Source organism: Peromyscus leucopus, chromosome 4 (genome assembly GCF_004664715.2).
Source record: "Peromyscus leucopus breed LL Stock chromosome 4, UCI_PerLeu_2.1, whole genome shotgun sequence".
NCBI lineage: Eukaryota > Metazoa > Chordata > Mammalia > Rodentia > Cricetidae > Peromyscus > Peromyscus leucopus.
Window position 1 is genome coordinate 8,512,259 of NC_051066.1, and position 10,101 is coordinate 8,522,359.

Genomic DNA, 10,101 nt, shown 5'->3' on the forward strand with positions numbered 1-10,101 from the left:
ATGAAGTGGTCGACTTGTCTGCAGAGCATCCAGAGGGCGCCAGGCTCTCTGGAGCAGGCTGGAGAAGGATGCCTGCCTTTGCTGTGGTTACTACAGTATAAAGCTGAGGCTGAGGCAGGCATTCAGCGTGGTGCAGAGATGAACTTGACGTCACGAGGACAGGAGGAAGCAGGCACTGGGCTGCCTGAGAATGTCAGCAGCTGGCATACTCAACGACTGTCACAAAGCAGGCATGAAGTGTGATTCCAGGACAAGCCAGAGGGGAGGGGTGGTGCTGTGTGTGCAGAGAATAGGGAATTGTTACGGTTCTTGGAGGCTGCTGTATGAGTCAGAGGACTGGGAAGGATTCTTATCAGTCCAGCCTTTGAAAGCACAGCCATCACTGGCCGAACCCTTGAAGAACGCCAAGTGTCCCCACAAGGTCCCTGAAGTGGCCAAACAGATTACGGAACACCCAAATCGCCCATCTGCACCGTAGCCTCTGGGATAGCGGCATCTGTGGGTGGGTGCCATGCACGTGAGCTGCCTGGGTGGCCACCAGCCTGGGAAGATCTTGGGATTCCTGACTCCAAAGATTGTACTCAGAAAACAGTAGATTCCCTGGAACTATCCCATCAGCCTCTCTGTCACCTAGTTCTAGGAAATGCTTCCTCCCACCCCAAGCTCTGTGATGGGATTCAAGTCCTCAAATCCTGAAGCAGCAGACGGCCCGAGTCAGCAAGTAATTACCAAGCTCTGCTTTGCTAACACACAATGGTAGCCACTGCGAAGGTAGCCACCACTAAGACAGAAGGCTGAGCTTCTCGGCCTCTCTCCTCCCCTCCCTTACCCTCTCTGTCTGTATCTACATGGTCATGTGTGTGTGTGGAGACCAGAGGTCGCCTTCAGGTCCACCTTAGCTTTTCAGGCGGGATTAGGGTTTTGAGATGACTCGGTGGGTACTTGCTGGTGACTTGCTGGAAGGAGAGATTCGATTCCGAAAAGTTGTACTGACCTCTATACGTGCATCATGTAGGGTGCACACACACACTCATCCCATATATGTAGTGTTAGGTTTCTAACCTGGGACAAAAAGCTGAGACGCCTATTTAATGTGTCAAAGCAGACACTGGCCTACGAGCTGCATCCCTCAGTCCTTACCTGGTTCAGGGCCCTCCTGGCTGGCATGCCCAATGTGAGAGCCAAAGGCATTACTATGCCCAAGAGATCCATGAAACAAAAATGCCTCTGATCTGCAAGCCCCTTGCCCAAGGACAGAGAGTGCCAGAAATGCTGGAGGCTGTTGTTTATGGGCGATAACAAGCCACATGTTTTTTATTCCCCTAAGCAAGTTTGTTTGACCCATTTTCACGGGACGTGCTTGATCACATGTGAGTGGGAGGGATGTGGGTAGGAAAAGTATCAGGTTTCACCCTTGCCCCTGATTGGATCTCATGGAAAATTTGGTGAATTATGGATTTTGCCTTTTTAAATCCCTGCAAAACGTGATCAGGCTATTTCTTGGAAACCCAGGTGTGGACCTGGCCAGAGTCCATCCACCTAGCCATTATTTAATTAAATCTTGCTCCAAATTTGACTTTCAACTGTGGCATGGTCTTATTCTTGACCAGTGGGATTAACACGACCCCTACCCTAAATTCTCCAGGCCAGGCAGGGCTGGGCTGCCTTCCTAGCTGCCCTGCACATGTAATCCAACCACTTTGGCTTTCTGGTCTCTTTCAACTTACTCTCTTGGACAGTCTCTCCACCCAGTCTGCCTCTTTTGATCAGCAGCTGCTCTCCCCTCCCCCCCTCTCCTCATACTGCCCAGCTAAGGGTCATGTCCACTCTGGACTCTCCAAGATGTACCTGCCTCTTTATGTCTCCCTTTATCTACAATAAACCTCTCCTCCGCCATACTTAAGAGCAGTCACGTGTAGGCAGAGCTTTCCTGTCTGGCAGCAGCTCTCAAATAAACACACTAAGGCTTATATTAATTATAAATGCTCAGCCAATAGCTCAAGCTTGTTACTAACTAGCTCTTACAACTTAATCCACTTCTTTTTTTGTTTGTTTTTTTGTTTTTGTTTGTTTGTCTTTCGAGACAGGGTTTCTCTGTGTAACAGTCCTGGCTGTCCTGGAACTCACAACTTAATCCATTTCTTTTTGGTTTTTTCGAGACAGGGTTTCTCTGCGTAGCTTTGCGCCTTTCCTGGAGCTCACTTGGTAGCCCAGGCTGGCCTCGAACTCACAGAGATCCGCCTGGCTCTGCCTCCCGAGTGCTGGGATTAAAGGCGTGCGCCACCACTGCCCGGCTTAATCCATTTCTTGTAGCTGGAGTTTTCTCCAGTCCCACCAGGGCCCGCAGCCTCTCAGACCCAAGTAAACACACAGAGACTTATATTACTTATAAACTGTATGGCCATGGCAGGCTTCTTGCTATCTAGTTCTTATGCTGTCAGTAAATGTCAGTTTCTGGGCTTCCTTACCGCTGGGTGAGGTTTATTCCCTCACCAAACAGACTAAACACAATACACTCCATCTCTGCTGTGCCTGGCAGAGCACACCTCTAATCTCAGTGCCTCGGGAAGCTGAGGCAGGAGGATAGCTGCAACTCTGAGGCCAAGTTGCAGCTACACCGTGAGTTTCAGGCTACAGTGTGAGACCTGATCTTTACACACAAAAGTGGAGGGAACCCTCCATCTTTCTTATTCCTAACTCAGTGGTCACCAGAACAGGTGCCTGGGGCAGTTCCTGTTGTTCAGTTCTGTCCTAGCCTTCCTGGCAGCCTGCTCCACCCAGACTTCAAGAGCCTGCGGCCCGAGGTGTTCCGGGAGGTTGGCAGACCAGAGCAGGAGCCAGAACCAGATCCCGGAAGAGGAAGAGCGCCACCAGTCTCGGTTTGGAGTCCAGGTTATGAGGGACAAGATCACTTGGTTTAACTGAACTCAGTTCACCAAACTGTGTTTGCTCTATCTGTGTGATGTGGGTAAAGGTCGCAGCCAGTGAGTGAGCGGAGCCGGTAAGGTGGTCACTAGGCAAAGGTGCTTGCTGCCAAGCCTGATGCCCCGAATTCAATCTCCCAGTGCCACGAGGGGGAAGGAAGAAAACTTGACATCTGCAAGTTGTCCTTTGGCCTCCACGTATGTGCTGGGGTGCACATGCCCGCACGTACACACACACAATAAAGAAACACGAAGGAAGAAAGTAAAGCCAGTTACCCAGGACTCTTCCGTTCTCTCCTCTCATCTGCCTCCCTCTGTAGTCCGCTGTGGCTGTGTGGCATGGGTGGCCTTGGGAGATCCTTTCTGTGGAAAGAGCCGAGACAGGGCTTGGCTCCGAGCCTGTGGCTGCAGCAGACAGGGACCGCTAAGAAGCTCGGGGTGGGCCTCACTGAGAAATGGGTCAGGTTCTAGACGCCAGCATAGCCTTGGAAAGAGGTGAGGTGACAGCCATTGGGTCCTCAGGGAGAATTCCAGGCAGAGGGACCAGCCAGAGGGAAGGCTCAGAGGCATGAGGGAGGGATCGGACCTCACCTGAGGAGAGTGGTGTGACTGGGAGGGAACAGGAGGCTGGGGACACAGGGACAGTTCAGCCTTTTCCTTTGCCTGAGCTGGGAGCCATCGCAGGGTTCCGAACAAGGGAAGGGTGTTTTCATTTGAGCGAAGATGGAAAGTTCTGGATTTTTAGGCAGAGCCAATGGCTGGGCTTCTTTCTTCCTCTGCGTATGGGCAGCTTGGAGGAAGAGACGAGGCTGCATACCTACTCAGGTCAACATCTCATCAACTCATCTCAGAACCCAAAAAGATCTCCCTGGCAGTCAGCACAGAAACTCTCACGGGAGGTCTCTGCTTGGACCAGTCACCATTATTAGATGTCAAGAACTTTATTGACTGTTCTGGGTCACATGGCAGACACATGGACTGGGACTGTGGGCATGCTCGCCTGGTTTGTGGAGTTGGGCATCACTGGGGCCAGGGTGACAGCCCAAGCTTAATGACCCTAGTCTCATCCCAGGAACCCACGGAGTCCCACATCTGTAATGAACAAACCCCTAAAATGAGATTCGAACCCGATTCAGGAGGATGGCCCAGGAGTTCAAAAGCCAGTTTGCTTGCACAGCAGCGAAGCCACAGAAAGCCAGAATCTCTGTTTCAACAAGGTGGAAGAGAACTTCTGAGAGTTGACCTCTGACCTCTGCAGGGTCAGGCAGGGTGAGGACCACAGTGCAAGCCTGACTTCAAAGATCACTCGGATACAGTCCGTTTAGTGTTAGTTTTTTACCCCAGAGGGTTGCTTTCCCTGTCTCTGGCTGCGGGAAACCTAGTCTCTTACTCCAGGGGCCAGGGGTCAGGAGCCAGTAGCTGGGGTGGAGTCACTTCCTCGGCTCTTCAGAGTCCTGTGACCTAGTCCTCAGATTTGGCCAATTCCAACAGCTGCTTCACTGATCCCCGGGAAATGCCGAGGAGGGAGTTGTGGTAAACTCCAGGCAGTTCCAGGACGGCCCCTCTTGGCTAGAGTCCTGCTAGCCAGATCAAGAGAGGGAAAAAAAATCTCAAGGCTTCTCTCCACTCATCTCCTGCACATGACCCCCAGCCTGTGGCAAGGGAGAGATAACAAGCACATCCCTTAAAAATCAAAGAAATCCGGCCTCTCTCGTAACAAGCCCATGGACCTGGGACTAGAGTTGGCTCAGCCCTCGAGAGTAGGGGCTGCTCTTCCAGAGGACCTGGGTTCTATTCCCAGCACCCACCTGGCAGCTCACAAGGATCTGTAACTCCCATTCCAGGGGCTCCAGTGCACTCTTCCGGACTCCACAGGCATGGTGTACATGAGCTTCGCAGACATACATGTAGCCAAAACACCCATACGCACAAAAATAAAATAAATAGATCTGAAGGCAGAGGAGGAGAAGTCACTGCCTACACTCAGCCAGGAGGGCCATATCTTCAATTCCATCTCTGGGATGCAGAGGAAGATGAATCTCTGTGAGTTAGAGGCTGTTTCAAAAAAATTTTTTAAATAGAATTACGTTACCATCCTCACACTACTCAACCACCTTATTTGTTTATGTTAAAGTTTGGTGTTTTGAGGTAAGGTCTCTCTGTGTAGCGCTGACTGTCATGGAACTCACTGTGTAGACCAGGCTGGCTTCAAAATCACAGAGGTCCATCTTCCTCTGCCTTCTGAGTGCTGGGATCAAAGGCGCGCGCCGTGCCTGGCACAACTATATTTATTTTTTTACAACATACTTTAACTTTAACATTATCATTGTTGCTACAAAATTTGGAAAACATTTTAATGAGGTGATTTTCAATAAAAGCTCAGGAGGCTGTATTTAAAACACAGAAAACATATGGTATCTTAGATACCCAACAGTTACATAGGTAAACTACATCAATAGTCTTGCTTTCTTAACAAAATTAAAATTATTTATTAAAGATCAAAGTTATTATAACAGGTACCTTGAAATGGTTTGTTAGAAAAAGCATTCACTTTGTATTCATTTTGGAGGACTTGAAAGTAAGATACCATTAGGACCAGGCATGGTAGCACATGCCTTTAGTCTCAGCACTCAGGAGGCAAGAGGCAGGCAGTCCTCTGTGAGTTCCAGGCCAGCCTGGGCTACACAGTGAGACCCTGTCCCCAGAACAAACAACAAGGCGAAGGCTGTCATTAAATGTATTTTCTTATTGGACAAAGCCCTTGCTGAAGCAGTCATTGCCTTAAGAATATAAAATCCATTTAAAGAATGATGTGTACACAGAATAGTCCTGCTAAATCACACAGCGCTTGCAAACCTTGTTCTATTAGACAAATACTTAAATCTATTGTTTATCTATTAGAGAGACAAGAAACACACCGCCTTGTTAGAGACTTTTAATGGTGGTAACTAAAGTTTGAATCAGCCCAAGTCTTCTTCAAAGGATAAAATCAGATGATTTCATTAACTAAAGGAAAAGAGGACATCACATCAAAGGCATTCTGATGGAAAGACTCAGCTCCTTCTAACGCACTCCCAGGAGGAGCTGAGCTTTCTCACATCATCCGTGGCCAGTCTGGTTCCAGGAAGGCCGGGGCTACACAGAGAAACACAAAACAAAATAGGTATGTCAAGTGTGGTGGTACAGTGTTGTTCAGCTGTCATCTCCTGCTCTTTGCACGGTGGTTTGTATGCTGATGTCAAAAGCCCCAAATCCATAGTCTTTTAGAATCAGGTTTCTGTCACTGATTTTTTTTTTATGGAAGAAATACAGAAATCATCTGTATCCCCTACCCGTCAAGAGAGGGGACAGCTTTAAAACGCGCGCGCGCACACACACATGCAAAGGAGAGATCAGTCACAATTAACTTTCAGACCACCTGAGATGGTGGGATCAGGAGTATTAACGGTGCTGGCGTCCCTTGACTGGGACTTTGCTGCACGCCTGTGACCTTTCGGCTGCAGGCTGACAACCGGGAGGCTGGTGCCCAGAGCTCTAGGGAAGACGGGTTCTGCCCGCCCTTCCGCCCGCTCGCTGGTGCCGCTGGCCTCATTTTCCCAGGGGACACCTGCAGTTGGACAGTACCTGTCGTACCTTGGGTGACTGGCGGCTCCCCAGACACCGCCTGTGTTCTCCTCCCCCCGGACTGTTGCGGGTGATGCTGAGAGACACCTGAGTGTTTCTCTCCAGGTGCCAGGACAGGTTGTGAATCTAGAGGCTTGCTCTCAGGACGTGTGTCAGAGGTAGTGTGTAAGACCACAGTTACTTAGCAACTTCCCGTTTTCCCTGTCTGGGCCCAGAGGATGCTGAGGGACCAAGGTGCATCGTTAAGTGGCCAAGACTTCCGGTTCCACCTCCAGCTCTGGACGGACAGCTGGGCTGTGTCCCCAGTGGCTTGGGAAAGAGAGAATGCAGGGGGGTCACCTGGGTCCCTAGGACTTGAAAACGTGGCGGCCTCAGGCCTGGGATGCTGCCACCACCTGTGTCTATAGCCTGTGAGGACAGGCTTCTTCAAGTATACAAAGTCGGATCACCATAGGCCCTGCTGCCTTAGTGTTAGTGCCTGCTCTGTGTCCAGAGGTGACCACAGGCCATGGGAATCGCTTTCTCGTGTTGTTGGTGTTCCTAGGGTGACAGAAGATGCCTTGACCTTATTTTATCCCGGCCATTTTGGAGGCAGGTACTTCCTGCATCTGTCTTTCCAAACAGCCTGCTGGGCCACTGGGCCTTTCCTGGTGACTCCAAAGACTCTGGTAGGTGGGGCCACTCTGCCCCAAGCAATGACTTTAACCTCTTCGCTGAGCATTGTGTTGTTGGGTTTTGGTTTTTTGAGACAGAATCTCAGGTAACCCAGGCTGGCCTTGAACTCCTGATCCTCTGGCTTCTACCTCCAAACCTCCCGAGTGCTGGGATTACAGGTGTGGAACAGCACATCCAGCTCAAAAAGTTACCAGAATTGTTGGGGAGGGGGTTGCAGTATTGAGAACGGAACCCAGGGTGAGTGCCAGGCAAGCGCCTCCCACCCGCTTGTTGGTTTTCTCTGTAGTTACCGTCCACTAGTTGCTGGTTTTGGACACTGTTGTCCTCTGTAGCCCAGGCAGGTCTTGAACTCACAGCCCCCACCACCTGCCTCTGCCTCTGGTGCTGGAATTGCGGGCGTGTGCCGCCAGGACCTGCTCTTCCCTGCTGGGGTCTTGGGTTCCCTGACCTCAGGCTGTCAGCAGCGGCTTTTCTGGTCACCCTGCCTGTCACTGCCTCCAGCTGCCTCTCTGCCGATCTGGACGTTGCTACGGCAGTGACGAGGCCGGGGGTCTTGTGCACACATGTGAGGACATCAGGGGGTGTGGTGGGGAGTGGGGTTACAGGTAGATTCAGGAAGGTGGAGCAGATTGCCTAGAATGGCAGCCTCACAAGTAAGATGGGATAGCTGCGTGTGTGTGTGTGTGTGTGTGTGTGTGTGTGTGTGTCTCCCAGGCTGCTTTCTAGCAGGTCATAATTTATGCCAAGTCAGGTCTAGCCACCCTTCCACAATAAGCCAATTAAAAGTAGAAAGCAGAGCCAGGCAGTTATGGTACACACCTTTAATCTCAGCACTCGGGAGGCAGAAGCAGGTAATCTCTGCAAGTTTGAGGCCAGCCTGGTCTACAGAGTGAGTTTCAGGACAGCCAAGACTACAGAGAAACTATGTCGCAAAAAAAAAAAAAAAAGGGGGGGGGGGGGGGGGGAGGGGGTAAAAAGCAGAAAAGGAGGATTTATTCAATGTGCTCATACTGGGAAGTGGGGGACAGAGGTCCAGCAAACCCTTTAAGTCTACCTTTAGGGTCCCAAAAGCTTAAAAGAGACAAGCATGTGAACATCCAAGCAGCCCATCATTGACTCATCCCTGTCGGCCTCAGTCTCCGCCCTGTAAGGTCTGGCAGGTTGCTGGAATTGTCTGCAGTCTTCTTCAGAAAGACCAGTCCCCTCCCTAACTGGCACCCTTGCCTTACCCGTAATGAGAGCCCAGGGAAACTCCACCAGCCTTGGGGCCCATTCTTCCAGCAGTCTCACAGACTGAGAAACACAAAGGTGTCTTTAGAATCTTATATCTGTCAGACCGGCCACAGGAGGGTCAGGATCTGAGAAGATGGTCTCCAGAAAAGCCGTGTGTTCTATGACTGGAGCTCAGCATGGACAGGTCTAGGAAAATGTCTATTTTTGATGTTGGTGACACACAAACATTTAGTGGCCTTCTTGTAGAAAAACAGAAGCAAAGGAACACAGAACTCATGTTTAACAGGATCGACCAGGCAAATAAAAGATGGAAACACACCAAGATGCTTGAGGATGGGTTTCAGTGAAGTCCCCGGGTGTTGTGGGAGACCCAGATTTAGCTTTACTTTACCTTCAACAGCTTGAGGTCTTCCTCTAAGCTGCAGGGCTATCCCTACTGGCAGAGCTGAGATTCTTTGCTTTACAAAGCCGCTAAGGGAAACTTCAGAGAAGCAAAATAAGGCCAGGCAGTGGTGGCGCACGCCTTTGATCCCAGCACTCGGGAGGGAAACTTCAGAGAAGCAAAATAAGGCCAGGCAGTGGTGGCACATGCCTTTGATCCCAGCACTCGGGAGGCAGAGGCAGGTGGATCTCTGAGTTCAAATCCATCCTAGTCTACGGAGTGAGTTCCAGAACAGCCAGAGAAACCCCGTCTAGAAAACCAAAAAAAAACCCAACCAAACAAAAAGAGCAAGGTCAGAGAAGAGAATAGGGGGTCACCTTTGGTTAATATAAACTCAAAAAATTCATTTGATTAATTCCTTAGTTTCTAATTTAACTTACTCTTTTTTATTATGAATTACCAATTTTATCAGGGTTGTTGTTGTTAACAGGTATTTTATATTTTAATCAAAGCAGGCTGCCTGTTTGTGATTTGTTTGTTTGTTTGTTTAAAGAGACAACTTGATTGCCTAGGACTTTTGGTAAGCAGTTTGGGGTAGTTAACTTTAGATCTTTTTTCATTTTCCCAGATACTTTCAAGTTAATAATTATCACACTTGAGGCCAGCTGAGTACCTAAGAACATTCGAGCTTGAGGCAGTTCTTCCTTCTCTGAAACCTTGTTCTCTGTATTTCTATGTTTTTCTTTTCTCTCGAGAAGTTGCCTAGCTACGCTAGCTAGGAGTGTGCTTTGGGTCAGTTTTATGTGCTGCTTTGGGGATGACTTTCTCAGCTTTCACCCCGAACGTCTTCTGCACTGGGTGTCCTGTGGGGCTCAAACACCAGGTACCCAGTCCTCATTTGTAACTTGCAGGGTGAGTCAGTATGGATCCTTCTGACCCAGGAATGGGATATGTTTCTTGGGTTTCCCTACAAGGCCAAGGCTGTTGTACAACCTGGAGGTCTCCCCTGATACTGCCATGCTCTTGGGTGGGAGGGAACAAGTGCCTTTTGTTTTGGTATCTTTTTATCACCAGGAGCCATAAAATTCCTAAACTAAAGGCTTGCCAAGGTCACAGAAAAGCAGAAGAAAAAGCAGAATTATGCATCTGAGGAGGAATGTCAGGTGACAGTGGCCGATTGATAATAAATTAAAATATTTCAAAGACAACAAAAACCAAGACAATGAAAATAAAACCCAAAAAGCCTCCAAAGTTCCAAAAATG